The sequence below is a fragment of the Podarcis vaucheri genome (assembly GCF_965113315.1).
Source record: "Podarcis vaucheri genome assembly, chromosome: 14".
Taxonomy (NCBI): Eukaryota; Metazoa; Chordata; class Lepidosauria; order Squamata; family Lacertidae; genus Podarcis; species Podarcis vaucheri.
Window position 1 is genome coordinate 21,517,198 of NC_138752.1, and position 20,471 is coordinate 21,537,668.

At 44.2% G+C, this 20,471-nt stretch overlaps 1 protein-coding gene and 1 long non-coding RNA gene across 7 annotated transcripts in view; one reads left to right on the forward strand and one right to left on the reverse strand.

Annotated features, from left to right (window-relative positions):
* The window catches only part of AKAP13 (A-kinase anchoring protein 13), a 247,759-nt gene extending 228,180 nt beyond the window's left edge, over positions 1-19,579 (reverse strand). For 5 of the 6 annotated variants that reach the window (XM_082198203.1, XM_082198205.1, XM_082198204.1 and 2 more), the window contains exon 1: positions 19,401-19,577. The gene's annotated coding sequence lies outside the window, so the exon portion shown is untranslated. Of the gene's footprint in view, positions 1-19,400 lie in introns of all 6 variants that reach the window. The other variant, XM_082198207.1, reaches the window with a different exon arrangement.
* LOC309518576 lies at positions 11,435-14,496 on the forward strand. The gene is made up of 2 exons (XR_014213514.1): positions 11,435-13,676; positions 14,019-14,496. It is a non-coding gene; the product is annotated as an uncharacterized lncRNA (long non-coding RNA).
* Positions 19,580-20,471: the final 892 nt, after the last annotated feature.

Sequence of the window (20,471 nt, forward strand, 5' to 3'; positions counted from 1 at the left end):
GACTTGTGCCCAGCTCACCTCTTTCAGGCTTAGCTCTACCATTCTCCTTCTCTGTCTCTTATCAACAATACTCACAGGAATATAGGAAGCTGCTGTGCACCAAAGCAAACCCTTGATTCATCTTGCCATCTTTTGATACATCTCCTACTTGGAGATACTCTGAATTGAATGAGCATTGCAATATGTCCCTTCTCTATCTCTGCCACTGGTGTAGACAGTGCATCCCAAATTATTACCATTGTGTAATTATAAGATTACTATGTAATCTCAGACGGTTGTATAATCTGTGGCTATCATGAAGGGAACAATGCACTTCTGAATTTGCCACTAAGCAATCACTTCTCAATTTTTTCTAATGGATCAATAGCTACCTGCAATTTTTTAAATAAATAAATAATAATAATAATAATAATAATAATAATAATAATAATAATAATCCTACTGCTATGTCTTGCTTCTTAGGATTTCGTGTTCCGGGCCGGTAGCTATTTTTTTTTAGTGTTATTCTATTTATTAAGAGAATTCCTTGTTTGACCATGTTTAACCTGGTGCTTTGTGGAATTGTTAGTTTCACTTATAATCCCTCCTCTCCAAGAAACTCAAGTGTAAGGAATAGGATTCCCAAACGTTTACCAAACCCAGACCAACTTGGCTTCAGCAAGATTGCCGTGCAACACATCTTAAGATCATAAGCCTGGACCAACCCTCACTGCTGTCCTTTTAGACCTGCTGGTTGATTTAAATGCGTGCAGCTGAAGGGAGGAACTGTCTTTCCACTTCATAACAAGATCCTTTCCAGCCTGAGACAACTGTAGAGCAAATATGAAGAAAGCTAAAGAGGAAATAGACAGCTGCTTTGAGTCAAGAACACTGCCAAAGGTTTCGAGCAAATAGACTTCACTACCTGACTATAGATTTGCATTTCTCAACCTCTAATCGTTCTGCCAGGATCTTTTAGCTGAACTGAAGACAGGGTGGATAAAATTCTCTCACACATATACAAACAGCACACTCAACTTGGATTTAGCATCTGGTGCCCGATTTGCCACTTTCCATAGTACCCTCCTTAAATTCGGCTCCAGCCCCGACTAAAGTGACTGGTGGCATGTTTTGCTGCTTGTCTTCACTTGACCATGTCATATCATAAAACTGGTATGAGCCCAGAAACCTACACCAATCCCTTTCAGGTTTATAATTGAGAAAGCTTGCTTCCGTTGCCCACACACATCCCTGGTCATTCAAGTTTCTTTCTCTTACAGTCTTCCACCTGTTACCACCTCCTCACACTGTTTAAATGTAGATCACCAAGTTTCTGGGGGCAGCAAACTACCCATTTTACTTCTGTTATTCTTGAACATGGGCATGTAGGCTGATGGTGGCATGTAAGGAAGATATAAATCATCTCATTTGCTCTGTGCACCTTGTTCCTGTCCAACTAGCAGAGGTTCAAAGACTGTCTCAAGGCAAATCTAAAATTTTTTAGTATAAACACCAACAACTGGGAAACACTTGCCTGCAAGAGCTCCAAATGGAGAACAGCCTTTACAAAAGGTGTCATGGGCTTTGAAGACACTCAAACTCAGGACGCAAGGGAGAAACGTGCTAAGAGAAAGGCACACTTGGCAAATCAACACCGTTTTCAACTCCCACCCAGAAACCAATGTCCCCGCTGTGGATCCAGAATTGGCCTCCACAGTCACTTATGGACTCATTGTTAAAACCATGTTTATGGAAGACAATCTTACTTGGCTATGAATGATCACCAAAGAAGAAGAAGATACTTCAAGTGTCCACTTGGTGGGAGAAGGAAAGGAAGTTTATGGTTGCTTAAACACTTGTAGCTTGAAAGCACAATCTTTTCAGTTTTTTTGCCAGTTTGTACATTTGTACTCAATCTGGCTAGTCACGGGGAAGAACACTAGACCCCTATCCGTCAAACCCTGGAAATTTTATTCAGCCACCTTCTGACTTTCAGGATTTTAGCCCATACATTTTCAAGCATATCACAATGACCAGCAATTTTTATTTTTTAAAAAAACTATTTGTTTTCAGGAAGGTAGGGCTATACACTCAGACCTAACTAAAGGGCTGCTTCCTCCCCTGGCATCCCATGTCCTACTTAAAACATGAGGCTTCATAGCCCCCAAAATTGTTTCTTTGAACAAGTGACTAAAGAGCTTATTCCACCAGCTTTCTGACACAAGAGAACTCCCAAATGTGAATAGTAAACTAATGCCAGATAAAGGAACTGACTTATTAAACAGCCAACATCTTTTAAAAAAACAGATACTAAAAGACAGCAGCCACGGCATTCAAACAGGTGTGCCTGCTTACCACAATCCTCCTGTGATTAGACTCTTCCTTTCTGTGAAGGCACCAAAGGCTGTAAACAGAGATTACAGTGAAACTAGGCAGGTTTTCAATTCATTATTCATCAATGGGTGGGTAAAGCTTTCACTTCCGGGAAGGAAGGATCCAAAAAAGTATACGCAGCTAGCAGAGAAAGGCAAAACTCTTCCCAAGTGAGGTTTAATAAACCAGCGCAATGGATGACTAAGCAGTAGCAATGTGCAGGCTCCCCGAGTCCCCCTCATCCTGCCAAAAGTCTCTAATCCAGAGCAGGAAACAGTAAGAAAATACTTGGTCAGCTCCATCTAACTCCTTGCAGACGCTTTGTCATAATGAGAAACCGAATCGCAGCCATTTGCAGCATCCGAAAGAGAGGATGGATTGTTCAGAGAGGGAAATGAGCTACTCTAGAAAGATACAATCATCCTTTATAAAATAAGTTTTATTATTATTTACTGAGCAGTTTCAGAAGGATAAAAAATGTTTCAGAAATTGTTTCAGAACAGTTTCAGAAGGATAAAACCCATGTCATTCTAGAAAGGCAAGACACTTTTTTTAAAGTGCATAAATATTTACTTAGGGCAGTTCGGATGTCTAGGTATCAAATCTGTCCCTGGTAACCACCTTTTAAAGAAAGGTGCTATTCTTCAGATTTCAGTTCTATAGAACTTACATTTCTAGGCAAGCAGTGATGTTGGTTTCCCAGGGAATTCTGATCTGGAAGTCCTTCCACTTCCCTAAAATAGATTGAGACCTGTCTATCAGAATTGCAAGCCACTCACATGCTAAAACAGAAACATAACATTAAATTTACATGTTGTAAATAAATAAATAAAAAGTATTTCAGCTAGCTAAAAGTAGTTGAATGGAAATATCAGAAATTCGACAGACTGCATTTTATATGGTTTTTAAATGTCCTATTCAAAAGCTTTACTTGAAAATCTCTTCTATGAGAATACTTGTAGTAAATGCTTTCAGAGAAGACAGCAGGATAGCATACGCATCCCTTCCATTATTTAGATTTTAACGGGAGGGGGGAGGCACTGTGAAGTGTTAAAATACTTGGTTAACTTGAGCATGCCTGCAAACATTAGGGATGGTCAGCTGAAAAAAAGTCAGAAAGCTATTGGTTTCATGTCACAGGTGGTTGCAAGAATGAACTAAGAGACAAGATTGAAAGAGCCATGCAAGGCAAGCGTACCAGATTTCAAGTCCTTGCCTCCCATAGCTGTCAACGTTTCCCTTTTTTTAAGGGAAATTGCCTTATTCCAAATAGGATTCCTCACAAGAAAAGGGAAAAGTTGACAGCTATGCAATAACTCCCCAGCTGGGAAGACAAATCTCCTGAAAGTCTGGAGATCCTTCACAGAGCTCAGCTGAATGTTGCCTAAGAAGCCACCATAGGAAAGGAAATTTGTGATTGTTATAGTCGCTGCAAATGGAGGTGCCTGGCTGTGCAATGGGAATCTGGAAGCACAGTAGTAATAATTAACAGAGAGCCAGCTGGAAGTGACCTGCAGGCACAATCTTGTGGACGTCAGGAACAGCCACCAGGCTCAAAACACTTTGGGCTCTCATGAGTCAGAGGAATCCAACCACAAAGCATAGCCGGGGTCTATTCAGTTCTTGCAGACAGATAAGCAAAGAGGGTTTGTTTGTTTTCAATGAAGACTCCTTGACAACTCGACTGCCAGGAACATTAGCTTCATTTTCTAGATTCAGGTCCTCAGGTTTACGTAGCAACCACCCAAGGTTTGCTTTCGCCCAGGTCTTTAATTATGAATCCTCCCTCCCAAGTCTGGCCTTCAGAGAGACAGGCAGAGGTTCTTACAAAATGTGTACATTAAGGCAGTAAGATAACAAGTTTAGCTGGTTTTTGACGCAAATCTGATACTTTGAGGGAACATTTACAAAAGGCCTAATAATAGCAACCACATTAATAGCAATACCTACTTGGGTCTTCCTGAATGGTTACAAGAGCTTCAAGTCTGGGTGATTTAAAAATCCCCAAGAAAGAAGGCTAATTGTGAAAATCTGATTTAAAATCAGCTTATTAATATAAGCGGGGGGGGGGCCCTCTTGACAGTTCTCCAAATGTACGTTTGGGTTAAAGATGGGTCCTGTATCAGAAAAGATTGAAGACTACTGCCCTATGGCCATACCCACACCATACATTTAAAGAACATCGCTACCTGCAAAGAATCCTGGGAATTGTGGTTTGTGTAGGGTGTTTGGAATTGTAGCTCTGTGAGTAAACTACCATTCCTAGGATTCTTTGGGGAAGCCATGCCTGTGATCAGTGCTTGAAGAGCCACAGGCATCTCACTAAGCTAGGCCCCAGCCCAGAAGGCCTCTGAAACCAGCATTGTTGAAGAATACTGAACATCCTACAAACTGGACTTCTCACGGCCACATTTTAGCAGTGTTCAAAATTAGCCAGGCACCAGGCGCATTTTGCAACCAGGCTTTCGACAACTTGCAACCAAGTGAAGATGCCTGGGTGCCAGGATGATGCCTGACATCCCCACCATCTGGAAGTGCATACCTGGGGATCATTGGATCGGGACTGTTTTCACACCCTAATACCCCATCCTGTACAATTCTATCCGTTATGTTTTATCTGCACAAACGGAATGAATTTCTGGAACCCACATGCTTTTCCTGCGCAGCCTCAGCAGGAGCAGTCACCGTTAAGAAAAAGAGGATGGAATAGGCCAATATATATGTAGACTTTCCCTGGATCAAGTAAGTGGCTTTTCTTTAAGTTCTCAAAGTTCTTAACCTAGCTCAAGGTTGCCAGCTGAACTAGCCAGGTGTTTAACTGATAATCACAGTCAGTCCATCATTTGAAAAATAAGACTTTAGAGCCTTCTTGCCCTAAAGTGACAACTAGACACTCCATTTTAGTGACTGTAACCTTGATTTAAAGAGCCATTTTGGCGCCTAGCTTATATATCTGAGTTTCTAACACTGCATTTTAGGTATCCATAGAGAAGTTGCCGTATGATGCAACCATTAACTGTCCTTTCATATTCACAGAGCAGAACTCCAGAAGATAATCCATTGTCTCCCGAGACAAACGGAGGACAACACCAAGAACTCTGTATCCCCACTTTACATTAGGGACCCCTGACTGTTAAGTACAGTCGTGGCCAACTCTGGGGTTGAGACGCTCATCTTGCTTTATTGGCCGAGGGAGCCGGGGTACAACTTCTGGGTCATGTGGCCAGCATGACTAAGCCGCTTCTGGTGAACCAGAGCAGCGCACAGAAACGTCGTTTACCTTCTCGCCAGAGCGGTATCTATTTATCTACTTGCACTTTGACGTGCTTTCGAACTGCTAGGTTGGCAGGAGCTGGGACCGAGCAATGGGAGCTCACCCGGTTGCAGGGATTCGAACCGCCGACCTTCTGATCGGCAAGTCCTAGGCTCTGTGGTTTAATCCACAGCGCCACCCGCATTACATGCTACTTATTGGACACAGGAAGTTGCCTTGCCCATGGTTGCTGGTAGAATCGCTCCTAGGTTCCAGGCAGGAGACCTTCCCAGCCGTACCTGGAGATGCCAGGGATTGAAACTGGAATCTCCTGTGTGAAAAGCAGATGCTCTGCCACTGTGTTACAGCTTCCCCCCCCAAAAAAACTCCCCAAAGATCCCAGAACATTGCCTTCCGTAGTTTTGCTGCAGTTAATGCAAGTCGGAGAAAGAAAAATAAGCAGTAATTGAAATCACTCTAGCGGGTTGCCATAATTTTGAGGCAATGCAGCAGACATTGCTTTTATTTTGCTCGATTAGTATCATCTGACATTTCAATTATTTTGTTTTCCACCATGGCTGATACGGTGCTAAATGAGTCCTGAATGTTATCTAAGGGCAACTCCAGGCTGTCGCTGTTTTTTGGATGCAACTCAATCACTTAGCCGAAAATTCAGTCTGAGCAACTGTACGCCGATTGGGAGGCTTTTGCTCAAGAAAAGCTATAAGGAAAGCGACAGGGGAAAGCACTGGGAAAAGTATGAGATAACACTTCCTTTGACACAATGTCGCCTAGCCTCCCCACTAACAAATCCAAGCTCATTAAAGCAGCCAACTTTATCTAGTCTCCCTGTAATGAAATCAGGATGAATGCTCAACCAGCCAGCCTCCTGGAAGGGTTCTAAGTTACCTGCTGTAGCAGAATCAGAATAAAATGGTACATCTGCAGAAGCACACGCCATACGTTCTAAACACATCTATCACACATTTAAAGCACATGAGTCCTCTCAAAGGATCCTGGAATTTTGGTTTATCCCTCGCAGAGCTACAAATTCCAGGCATATTTAACAAATCATGCTTCCCATGATTCTTCAGGGGAAGTCACGTGCAAACATCCTAGGAAACAGCAACCAAACCTCTGCAAACCTACAACTCAGGTTATAACTGGCCTGATGGCCTCACCCAGTGACACCCACTACAGTTGTACCTCAGGTTACATACGCTTCAGGTTACACATGCTTCAGGTTACAGACTCCGCTAACCCAGAAATAGTGCTTCAGGTTAAGAACTTTGCTTCAGGATGAGAACAGAAATCGTGCTCCGGTGGCACGGCAGCAGCAGGAGGCCCCATTAGCTAAAGTGCTGCTTCAGGTTAAGAACAGTTTCAAGTTAAGTATGGACCTCCGGAACGAATTAAGTACTTAACCTGAGGTACCACTGTACTGTTATGCAGCCCCCAAAGGTTGCCAATGCAGGAATGTAGCTCCTTGGCTGAAAAAGGTTCCGCAGCTCTGGGTTCTCAGACTTTTTTGTCTTTCACCTAGCTTCACATAACTTTGCTCACAAAAACAGGCCCATCTTTCATGTTAGAAAAGCAAGCCTATACCAGTTACTAAAGTCTGAGTTGTGCACTGTAATTTATAGAACAAAGGAAGTTGATTAAGTGGCCCACAGAAACCCACAGCAATGCTCAAGTGGTCTGTGAGAGCAATATTTGAGAACTGCTGATCTAATTGATTAGATCCTCAGATGTCACAAGTCTACAGGTCATTTCTCGCACTCACAGTTGAAGAACACAGATAGCAAGAAAAGGGTCAAATGAGAACAATATTGGCACATGAACAAGAAGAACCTTTTAGCCTACAAGCCAGTGTGGTGTAGTGGTTAAGAGCAGTAGTCACGTAATCTGGTGAACCGGGTTCGCGTCTCCGCTCCTCCACATGCAGCTGCTGGGTGACCTTGGGCCAGTCACACTTCTCTGAAGTCTCTCAGCCTCGCTCACCTCACAGTTTGTTGTGGGGGAGACTCCTTAAAGGGAGTGAAAGGTGGGATATCAAATCCAAACTCCTCCTCCTCTTCTTCTTCTTATTTTAAGCCACATGCTCAACAATTCTGATAATAGCTTGACACAGCATAATTCCATTTTACTGCCATTATGTAAGGTCTACTGTTCTGGAAGAGAAGGTGCATCACCAGCACAGGGCGAAAACAGCCATTTTGCCACAAGCATTTCTTTTCTTTTTGAAGTTCAGATTGCAAAAAAGTGTGTGCGCACAAACAACAGGTTTGAAAGATGCTTACAGGTGGATTACATGTTGGGCCACCTCGGAGAGAAGTCATGTAGCTACATGCAGGATGCAGCACGGGAGCAACTTTGAAATGCAAACCTACAGAGAAAGGTATCTGGTCCCATAAGTAGGCAAGGTGGAAAGAGCAATCCCATCTTAAGAAGGCATGTGTCTCTGGGCTTCCTAACCAACCCACTTTTGAAAAACTGCCCCTGTGAAGATATCCTGCCACTTCAATCATCCCAGCCTTTGGTCTTTAGCATCAAACCAGAATAACGGAAGACACTATTATGGCAACTCAAATGAAAAGACAAGGGCTTTTAGAGTTCTTGGTCCTATCAGGTGCAAATCAACAACTAGAATGGAAGATTACCGTGCCCACTAATTATTAGGAAAGGCCTCTTGAAATGAGAACAAGGAATTCAATCCAGGCATGGATTTAAACTGCTTTGGGCCGTCGACCTTGATGAACATTACAAACCTCCAGTCACTGAAGCAGATCCCACGTCTGCACAGAAAAAGCCTGTAAAAACATTAACCAAGCGAGGACGGTTGCTAAGCAGTTACCCTCAAAAGGCTTAGAAAGGGCACAAAAGGGGAGTGCACACTGCACATTAGTCAGCATCAACACCGCCACCACGAAGAAACTATTCAGGGAATGAAGAAACAACCAGATCAATTTTAGGAAAGGAAGTTTAGTAGCCGAAAAGGAGATTCATGAACAGAGATGGCAACATGAGGGTGCAATTAAGTTGTCCAGGTCACCTTTGAACAAGTACTTAAGACCTCTCTATTCTGCAAGGGTTGGGAGTAGGTAGGTTGCGGTATTGGGTACAAATTTACATTTATATCTCACCTTGCCTTCAAGGAGCGCAAGGTGATATACAGTAAATGGTTCTTCTCTTCTCCAAAGAGCTGCAGCTCTGGGGTAGAACATCTATTTTGCATACAGTAGCCACAGGTTCAATCCTCAGAATCTCTGGGTGTGGGAGAGACCCTCATCTGAAACCCTGGAGAACCGAACCGCTACCAGATAGTGTGGACTTTGTTCCAAAATAAGCCATTTTATCCTCTCAAGGACCCTGTCAAGTAGATTACACTGAGTGGTCCAACAAGTCATGGCCGAGTAAGGATTTGAACCCTCGCCCAGAGAATAAAGAATTCATTGCAGAGTACATGTTATGTAAAACAAACAAGTTTGCATAGTTTATCAAAGTTGCAGTTCAACCTGGCCTAACACAGAACTTGGAATGCCCACCTCAGTTTTTATCACACACTTGAATTAAGCGCCTATTACAAACAGGGGAGAGTTCTGTTTGGAAACATATTAAGAAATTGCGTGTTGTAATATAATTAAGTGGAAGATACTTGCTTGAATTCTGTCATCACTAAAAAGAGTCACATAGATGTTCTTCTTTAAGGACGGAAAGGGGCGTATATTTTAAGTGGGAATACTGTGCTCCCTATTTTCACTACTCAGAAACCACATCTGCTGAAATACAGCCAGTACAGTTCTTATCACAAACTAAAGGAACACCAAGGTGATGTTTATGGCTTTCTAAAGCAGCTTAAAGATTAACTCCATATGAGGAACACAGCTAAGAAAAGATATTCACTCAGTAAAGCGACTAGAGCTTTTTTAAAACAAACAAAGAGGTGGAGAACCTGTGGACCATCCAGATGTTGTTGAGACAACGGAAGTTACAGTCTAACAACATCTGGGGGGCACAGGTCCCCCATACCTATATTATGTTATTTTAAAAACTTGACCCTGGAAGCAGATTTAACCTCCCTGAATGACTAAGTGGTGTAGATTTATTTCAGGACACTAAAGTCCCCACATTGGCCTGATGTTCAGTTTTGGATGCGGAACAGTCGAAGTGCATCGAGATATAACATGACTAACATCTGAGTACACAGATGACAACAATAAAGGGCGGATGATGTCCCTGAAGGAACATGCGCACAGATGAGCACCAGAAGCAAATGTCTACTAGCCCTGAGGCTGCACCACTCCTCCCTGCCCCTAATCTGATGAAACTCAACTTTTGCAACAGGGAGACTTTTGCATCTATCGCAGTAAAGAAGCCTGGAAGATCAGAGTTTTCCATGGACACAAAACGTTCCCCAATACAGAAGGTTCACTTCTATCACAAAACACAAGGCTTGAATAATTCACCCAATCTTGGGAAGTCAAGAGCTGAAACATACATACCCCAGCAGAGCTGCTACACCCATGTTCCTTCTCCACTGGATAAAAGTGCTTAATAAGGCTGAAGTTATCAGGCTAAAACAGCTTTATAACCGTTTTCAAAACACAGGCTGGCATAGGGTGGGAACTGGTATCTGCTTTTGCAAAATGGTTTTGCCTTTTCTTTTCTGGGCTTGTTGTTCAGTTGTTTAGTCGTGTCTAACTCTTCGTGACCCCATGGACCAGAGCATGCCAGGCACTCCTGTCTTCCACTGCCACCCCCAGATTGGTCATACTCATGTTGGTAGTTTCAAGAACACTGTCCAACCATCTCGTCCTCTGTCGTCCCCTTCTCCTTGTGCCCTCCATCTTTCCCAACATCAGGGTCTTTTCCAGGGAGTCTTCTCTTCTCATGAGGTGGCCAAAGGATTCAAGCCCCTTCGCCACGACAAGGCAGTGATCCATGAAGCAGTTTCTGGGCTTAGCAGTGCCCAATTAAAGCACAAGGAGAGTTAGCAAGAGGGAAAATCAAGCCCAAAGTTGAACCTGCTCCATTTTTCACACTCTACCCCCCACCAATTTATTAAGTGTTCTGGACACAGATCAGGTTCCATACTTGGCACTGTTTTACCTGAATATAACCTGTGACTCTGGGCCAGGTTACACGTTTTTTTCGGTTACAGTAATATCTACTTTCTTCCTTCTTTTTAAAAACTTTTGCTCCAAGACTGAAAATATAACTACAGAAGAATTTAGAACAACCAACGGTAACCCAAAAGAAAAAGGTTACAGCCACTTATTCAAAATAAAATCAGGTAAGGAAGGAGAGAAAGATACAGCCGTTGCTAATTGAGTGCTGCTTTCTCATTTTTCAGCGTAGGTGACCAGTGACCTGGAAGACTATAATCTGCTGCTGAGTTCCAACCCAAATACCCCAGGTCAAATCTCCAAGATAAAGGTTGTAGGCTTGTTCACATGTCACACTGAACACAGATACAAGCTGTATTTCACACAAACGTCATGTGTAGAGTACACACCCAGGTGAGGTTAAAGCTGGGGAGGGGCTGTGAGCTGGGGAAGGTCAAACAGAAAACTCTGGAGGGCCACATTTGGCCCCTGGACTTGGGGTTCATCCAACCCTGCTTTAAAGAAATGTCTCTAGAGGGCTTTGGCACCTGACTGAGGTTCTAGTAGCAAACTAAGTAGATCCCACAAGCCCGAAGTCAGCTCTAATTGCTTTAACAACTCTGAGAATGGAACGCTTTGCAACTTACATTTTTTGTAACATTTATCGTTTTTAAAAAGCCTCAAAGCAGTTTACAAAAAAAAAGAATAGAACTGAATTCTCAACAGAACACAGTTAAAAACAAGTATTTAGAATATTCAAAAAATAATTAAAATCGACGATAATCTAAAAGCCAGGTTAAAAACACGTGTCAACATAGCCTTAAACAAAAATGGTTTTTTAGGTGCTGAAAAGAATACAGTGAAGGTGCCTGCCTCGTGTAAATAGGCAGGGAGTTTCAAAGCGTGAGGCCTGCCACACTAAATTATTAACTCTTATGTGGTAGGCAGTGTTTCTGATCACACATAGTTCTACCGTTGGAATTGACTGCTAGGAGCCAGGTGCTTTTAAAATCCTGAATCAAATTGCCAGGCAACTTGCTATCATAGTAGAGCTGAGCAACATGGCTTGCGATCTATTCTCTATTAACACTTGGGAATGTTAATTGGGAAAAACCTTGCACATTCAAGATCAGCACATCAGGGATCCGTAAATATGCAATGCCACCTGCTAACATTTTGACACAGAAGTGCCAACAACCCCAAGCATAGGATCCTCACATGGGCAATGTTTTAAAAAACAACTACCTCCCAGATTCACATTTAAGATGCCCAGGCCTAGAAAAAGATTGTAAGGAGGCTGCCAGGAAACCACAGTAAAATGACTTCAGATAAGTGCCACAATAAATGAGCGGACATTTGATGACACCACAAAAGCAATCTCAGAGTACCTTTTGATGCTCAGAGCACCACAGATCCCATAATGTTTCCCCCCTTTCAAATCCTTTATTATTTCATTCACATAATATACATTCTTTTCAACAAACTCCAAAATAAACAGACAACTCCAAAATAAAATCATATGTAACAAAACCATCAGTCTCATGTTTTCATTTACACTGATCTCCGCTCCAATACCTTTACTTGATATTTCTTGCTGCTTTCTGCTTTCCTTATAGAATCTTTATAAAAATGTAAATCTCTTAAATCCTATACCAATCTTTAACAATTTCAATTAATCCCTTCACCTCCCTCCCCAACAGCCCAGTACCTCCCTTCACCCATGTGTGATCTTCTTTCCCCACTATTATTTTTTGTTATTGTTGCGTTATTCACTTCCTTTGTTATTCCATCCTTAATATATTATTATCCTATCTCCTTGCGCCTTTTAATGTTTGCTTCTGGCCAAAACCCTGACGTTTAAAATTCTGCTGTCAATACTTCGCTGCAAAACTAGAGCGCGTAACAGGAAGTAGCTGTTCCAGGCTTGGGACAGCTGCAGCCACCTGGCCCAAAGAAACTCAAGAGCAGGGCTGTTGCTAAGATACCAAGCCCTAACTGCAGTTTTTGGCGTTGGAGACCAGGGTTGGGAGGAGAATGCAAGGACAGCTGGGGGGTAACTGGTGGAATACAAGTCTGGGGTCCTCTGAGGGAGGCAGGGCTTTTTCTTCTAGATAAAGAGGGGCTGAATCTTGTTGACACCCTTCCTAGAGCCATCCTAATGCATAATGGAGGCTGCATCCAAACACAACTTTATTCCATATCCCCAAACGTTTCCATATCCATAGATTTTAATGGTTTATTTCAGATTTCACTCAATGCAACCACGACTTCTGGAAATCAAGTCACATATAAGAGAAGTTCAATGCTGATCTCCATGTTAATTGCTTCCAGGAAAATCACAATTGCAACTTCCTAACCTGGAAAATCGCAGGAGTTTTCCACGCTGTAACTTTCTTGTGGTTTTCATGGATGATACAATGTGATGAAATTTGGGGTGGTATTCTGGCGTAGTTGTTTTCCCACAGTTTTCATGAGGGAACAGAAACATGCACACCTATGAAGTCCATGTCCAATGACACACCATTGGTGTGAATTAAATTTAGCGCAACGTAGCATTATATGTATCAAAAGCCACAGTTCCTTAAAACAACAGGCAATGTAGTGTAAAAGGAAAGAAGCGCTAGCATTACAACCAGGAAAACAAATGCAAGACTCCCAATGTCTGAAAAATGCACCTGTAGTGGAGAAGACATTGGACTTAGGCTGGTATCACATCTGCATCATACATTTAAAGCACAATTATACCACTTAAACAGTCATGACTTCCCTCAAAGAATCCTGGGAGCTGTAGTTTGTTGGCTGGGAATTGTTAGGAACCCCCTAATCCCCTCACAGAGTTACAATTTCCAGGGTTCCCTGGGAAGAGGGATTGACCCAAACCATGCTAAGGAGCGTATGGCGTATGCATTGTTAGGATGCGGCCTAGTTCAAATCTCTATAATCCCTGAAGATCAAGATGTTACATTGTGAGAAATCATTCGACCCTACCTCACAGGATTGTTGTGGCGATAAAAAGGGGGTGGCATTTATATTCTACTCTAGGGGAAAAGAGGAGGCCTGACATTATCATAGTGGCCTCTTTTTTTGCATCAAAACCCTGGTTGTTTATGCAGGTATTTCAGATAGGCCAATGATACAGTTATTATTATGATTTTCCTTTGGACTTATTTTATTGCTGACAGGTTCAGTTTTCACGTCAAGTTTATATTAACATGCACTGCTTTTATGAACCCATCCCATGGTCTAGTAATACAGGACAAGGCAGAAATATTTAAATTAAATTAATTTGTTTTAATTTGTTTTCCCAGTAGTTCGCCTCCTCTCAAAATTATCATCTGGAATATTTGAAAAGGAATGAAGTATTAACGACCGGGAGTGGAGCGACATGCAGTCATTCTACTTTCCTCCGTAGCATCTAAGACCAATCATCTGCAGGGACCACAAGGATCACAATCGCATATCAATAATGTGATTCGTTATGTACAGGGGTCCATAAATGCCTTCGTCAGGGTGGAGAAAGCAGAAAAATAAAAAAAGAAATTCTCTCAGCACTAATTCATGGAAACTGAGGCGGTTCTGCCTCAAGGCATCAGGATGATGTGTCCGTCTCAAGTGGCAGATTTTGGGTCGCTGTTTGGAGTCACAGAGAGGGAGACAAACGTTGACTCACAGGACGTTATCCACCACTTCCCATACTGGAATGAATGGGAATGACACATAAGCTTTTTTAAAAAAAAAAATTGCACTGGCACTTAAAAAAACGCAAGGAAGGGTTTTTACTTGGCTCTGGTGGAATGCTTTGTAAGTCATATACCCACCCCCAAGTCCTACTACTGCATCAAAATGGCTGTATTGGAAGTCACATTAAATAAGCCACAGTTGTGCTTAAAGCAAATGGGCAGCCTGCTGGTGCATGTGGCTCAAAAACTGGCTCCTCGCCACCACACACTGGGAGCAACTGCTCTCCTTCCCCTGTCATCTGGAAGCAGCCATTTCATCAGACAGCCTTAGTGGGAGAGATGGAAAGCAGGACTCTCACTCCATCAGAAAAGGCCAGCTCCAACCGTCACCGCCTACCCTTGAGCTGGGTGAGCTGGACATTATAACAGATTAGAAATTAGTGTCCAAGTCTGATTTCCCCCTTCCTTCCCTTTCACCTTGTGTGCCACAGTGGTGGTGTTTTTTTAAGATTGTATGTAAGCCTATGGGTGGGACAACCATGTTGTAATTGACTGTGAGCAAGCCACACTCTGGGAGCCTTTTCGGCCGAGGAGAGGGGTAACAAATGCTCTTAGTAATCCCGCATGGCTCCTCGAGATTCATGGTTTGTTACCCACACACAATGAACCATAAGTGGCAAGCCAAAAACCAAACTTGGCTGCAGCTTGTGATTTTTATGGAAGGGAACAAACCACAAACCCACCTTCGGACAACGAGGCAATGCCTCCAAATTGTTGCTCCCAACGAAGTGTCCTTTCTGATGCATTGCTTGCATCAATGGAGGATAGAGAGGGGTACACGAAACTAACCTACTGTATGAAGGTAAAATTCATGTTCATTTATGCCTCTGGCCCCCACCCACCCCGACATGTGGCCCCCAGGTGGTTGGCCAGAAGGGAATCCAAACCAGGCCAAAGTCTTTGGCTGTGTACCCATTATACCTTCAAAACACATTCTTTCCCTCAAAGAATTCTGGGCTAGTTCTTCCCTTCATAGTTTCAATTCTCGGTAACAATAGAGTCGGAAGGGACTCAAGTGTCATCGAACCCACCCCCCTGCAATGCAGGAATCTCAACTAGGTCAAAACCCTCAACTACAGTAACCCAAATTCTTTGAGGAAGAATGTGCTTCAAATGTGCTATAAAGATATAGTGTGTGCACAAACCTTCCTCACGGCGCTCACTTTGTAGAACGGAAGCAGAAAACCTAGAACTGAAGCCGAGATTTTAGAGGCACACTTCATACGCCTCTAACCCAGGTTCTTCACCGGGGAGGGGGGAGCGTTTCTTTTTAATAAAGGGTAAATAAACAAACATACATACATCCGCTTTGCACAGACTGGGGGGGGGGGGACATGTACCGATTATGCTGCAAGATTAAAATCTCCCACGCACATTAGGACAACAACATGAACTACTAGAAGCGCCCCACCCATTCCTTCAACTTCACATAGTTAACTCTGCAAAACAGCTTCAAGAGGCTAAACTAGAGATCAGGCACTGGAGAGAGCCACCACCCAGGCCAAATCTGGCTGACTCAGAATGCAAGGCCCCACCGCAAGGTCGGGCAGGAGGGAAAGATCTCCCCCATCCCACCCGGCAGCAAAGCTGGGTGGCGGAACACCTGCCCTCTTCCCAAAATCGGCAGGAGGGGAGGAGTTCTGCAGAACTTTGCCACCCAGTCCCTCTCTGCCCCAAGATGCTGGGGAGACTGGCAGCGAAGCTGGGTGGTGGAATTGGATGGTGCCTCCTGGGAAAGTGCCGCCTGAGGCAGCCACCTCATTCTGCCTCATAGGCAGGGCGGCTCCAGACTCAAGTATTAATAATAATAAAAATAAAAATAATGTGCATTTTTTTTGTTTTAAAAATCAAAGCAAACTTCTGTTTATACAAATAAAAACATGGATTCACTGACAAACACACAAAAGCTTTAGGAAGATAAAGGAAAATCTAGCAGATGTGAAAGGAAAATACGCAAAATAGCTGTAAATTGGACTTTGGACATGTCCTGAATTAGATTATACATGTGTGTGTGTCAATAACCGGTAGAGAAGGTAGGAAGAAAACAGAGCGCATAAAACATTATTGTTATTACAGAAAAACCCTTGAATGTACTGTAAATAATTTCAGCATTCCATCAAGGCGTACTCTCAGCGTCTCCAGATTGTCAATATTTTGAGGGAGAGATTTAGACACAGACTGTCAACGTACATTTGCACAAATAAAGTGGATTGTAGAATTACTGTTGCCCCAGCACAACAAATCCACTTTTAAAAACCAAACTTTTTGTGGCTTGGAAAGTGATGGAGAAAAGGCATTTAAAGTGTGGGGTGAATGAACAAATACATGCTCAACAGAGAACTTATGAACAGAAGTATCAGTATATATGCTCATTGTCATACAGCCCATAAACAAATCAGAACAAATGCTCAATAAAGACTGGACATAATCCAACCACCATGTGAGCTTTGAGCAAACAAAACAGAACGAATGCTGAATGAACAAGCTCATAGCAGACCAATGAAATGTACTGCACAGTATTCAGTAATTTCCTATTAAACCTTTCCGCCAGCTATTCATCCACTAAATGGGATGCATGTACGTTCTGCTCAAGAAGTTTTCCCAAAAAACTTTATGCTGTACGCATTTAATAAAGCAACTCTCCACCAGACCTTCCCCTTCCTCTTAACCAGAATATCAAGTGGATCAAAATTAAAATCATTTTTAATTATGGTGGTTTATATTTTAATGGGGTTGCTTCGCTGTGTATTTCAAATTTAGATGTGCTTTTTAACAATTTGGGATTTTTACCAATGCTTTGCAGTTCCTTTTCAGGTTTTTGCAAGCTGCTTAGAAACTACCCAGAGTCTAAATGGTACGTACATTAATGAAAAACAGAATAATGGTAAGAGAGAGTATGTGTGCGCTATAACCAATGGCCTTCAATAAGAACTCTAGAAAGAAAACTTGCAAATTAGCTTTCATATGCAGGAACGATCACAATCCCAAACCAGAATTGGGGGCGAGGGTACAGTATTCAAAAATCAGACTTCATATTAGTGAAAAGTTGCGAGGTAGGTGGAGGAGGAATGGAAACCTCACCACAATTAGTTCTTTGTAACCGCCTCCCTCCCCCCCCCAAAAAAAATGGCATTCGGTTTTGTGTGTGTGTTTTTAAGTTTCTCTCAATCACGCTTTCAAAATTTTAAAGTACTACTTGAGAAATTACAGTGTTGCCTGCTCAAATGAAGCTTCGTTTTAAGGCCCAGATGTTACAAAACACCAGCCTATTAGACAGAAAAACATTTGGAAAGGGAGGGGTGGAGAGGAGAGAAGGAACACAATGACTTTACAGGACACAATTGGAAGTGGGGGGGAGAGAAACTGAGATGGGAGGGAGAAAAGGGGGGGGCCTTCAGACATCCAGGACCTCCCCCCCCCAACCCACAGCACTTAAATCTCCCAAGAGATTCCTGTTTTTGCGTGCACACCATGCCTTTAAAGCACAGCCTCTCTCTGCAGAAAATCATGGGAACTGTAGTTTACCCCTCCCAGGGCTAGAATTCGCAGCACCCCTTAAGAAACTATACATCCCCCGGGTTCTGGAAGGCGGGGGTGAGGATGGGGTTTAAATGCCTCGTGGGTGCAACAGCCTAGCCCCCCCCAAAAAAAAAACCCATACAGGGGCACAGTGGAATTCAACAGGCTCACGCACAGTATGTCTCCAAAAGCGCAAAAGGCCGGCAGACATAGCGGCAGTCGGAGGCAGGGGGCCCCCTCATAGGCATAGCACAGATCACATCCCGTTCCTGGCCTCTACCAAGTCAGATCACCCAAAATGCCAGAGATTAGACCACCACACGCAACCCGAGAGGAACTTTGGAAGAAAAGAAAAAACCAGCTTCCATGCAGTTAAAAGTCCCATTCTCTCCGCCCTACAACATTCTCAAATACTGAAGAATGTGCAGAAAGAGGAGGAAGTTGTTTGGGGGGGTGGGGGTGGAGGAAGAATCCCCCACCCGCATTGCAAAACAATTTAAAAGAGTTGGGGAGAAAATGAGTCTTCTCCTCCTCCGGCGCCTTTTGCAAAACTTCACACCGACCTCCCCCAAGCGCCCCCCTCCCCTCTAAGATGTGCAACTTTGCCTGGTCTGGAATAAAGCCACGTTTAAATTGAGGAGGGGGCGCTCCCTTCGAAGTAGATAGAGTAAAAGGGAGCTGGAAGGGGGGGGCTTTTGCAAGGGGGAATCAACACACACACCCCCGCCAAACAAGCCCCCTGCCCTTAAAGGAAGAACAGCAAGGCAAGCACAGACGCCCCCCTTCCTCCTCCCTCTTCCTTTCTACCCACCCCCAAATCTTCGCAGGGGATCCATGATCAGCCCCCCGCCACCCAGAGGCCATCTGTAAAATGTCAGACTTTAGAAATGCTTTTAAAAAGACAAAACTTACCCCCCCCCACCTCGCCCAAGATCACCCTTTAAAGTGGCATCTACCCCCTTTCTGGATCCCATCTTTGCTAACACACCCACAAAGCGGCCGGGGGGGAAGAGAAGAGGCTTACTTCACGCAAGGCGGAATATGGAGGACCCCCCCCCCACGCGCGCGCTTTCCCTGCAAGAGCCGGCCGACGAGCAAAGGAACCTGTTGCCATTATTCGCACGTGGAAGCGCACCGATCATTGACTCGGATTAAAAACCACCGCGCGACGAGTTCCATGGGACTTACTCCCAAGGAGGCGCGCGCGCTGCCAGCCTTGCCACCGTGCGCGCCCGATCCTAAACCCCCAACCGCAAGGAAAAAGCTCGGCCTGGCCAAGATTGAATTGGCACACTTTTCCCCTACAGCAATTTTTTTTTAAAGCGCAGAAGAGGGTCGCGATCCCCGATCCTGTGCAGCCGCTGCATCGCGGGCTCCCCAAACCAGCAAAGGCGAATAACAAACAAGGAGGAGGAAAGTTCCCCCGCTCACCACGAGACTCGCCCGCCGAGGAAGTTTCCCTCTTTGGCCGCAGGAAGAGAATTGAAGGGGGGCCCTCCAAGCATCCACGATGGGCAGCCGCGGGGGGAAATGGCCGCTCACACACCGCCCGCTGCTGCTGCGTGGTGGCTGTGGCTCTGTCCGGGACCCGAGCGCTCTGGGCTGCCCCCTCCCGCAACGAGCAAGCAGGCAGGCTGCTCTCCAACGCCGTGCGCCTGCGTGGAAAGCACAGCCTTTGAAAGAGGACATTGGAGAAAAACTATTCTTCCCTTTGCGCTTGCATGGAACGCAAATCGGTTCCATGACCGCCACCTATTGGACGGTGAGCTCAAAACACAGGTCCCCCTAAAGCAGAAGTGGGGAACCTTTTTCCGGCCCAATGGGGGGCCACGTTCCCCTCTGGACAACCATTCGAGGGCCACATGCCAGTGTAGTGGACAAGGCCAAAGCAAAAGTGGACAGGCAATTAATGCAAATTTTGTCTGTGGACCATGGGCTACTTTCTACTTGCACTCCTCTCTAACCTCCTCCCAGGCATGCAAGAGAAATTATCAGGGTTCAAAGCACTCAAAGAAGGTGCAAAGCTGTGTCAGTGGCTAAGGAGGAGGTGCAGCCTGCAGAAAGTCCCAAGGGCCAGAGACAGGGGCCTGGAGGGCCGCATTTAGCCCCTGGGGCGGAGGTTCTTTGGCACTGTTCTTCCTATAAACAAAGTGTTTTGCGTTGCACCATAGGGCATGTCTACACTGCAAGGTTAAACCATGTTCAAACCCAGTTTAAAGGGTGTAAGGGAACTGTGGTTCTATTGAAGGGAGAGGAAACTCTTGCAGAGAACACAGCATTTTTGCAGAAGTTCTACTTCCTGGCACACTGGAGAGGAAGCCATAAAAATTATAATTTGCAGGGCACCTGCACAGAGAGAAATTTGTGCTTAAGCATATGCTCTTACAGCACAGAGCAAGGGGAGCCAATGTGGGCCCAAGCAGGTACTGCCTTAAACCTCCACCATCCCTAACCATTGGTCATGCTAGCTGGGGCTGCAGTCCAACACCCTGGGGGGGGACA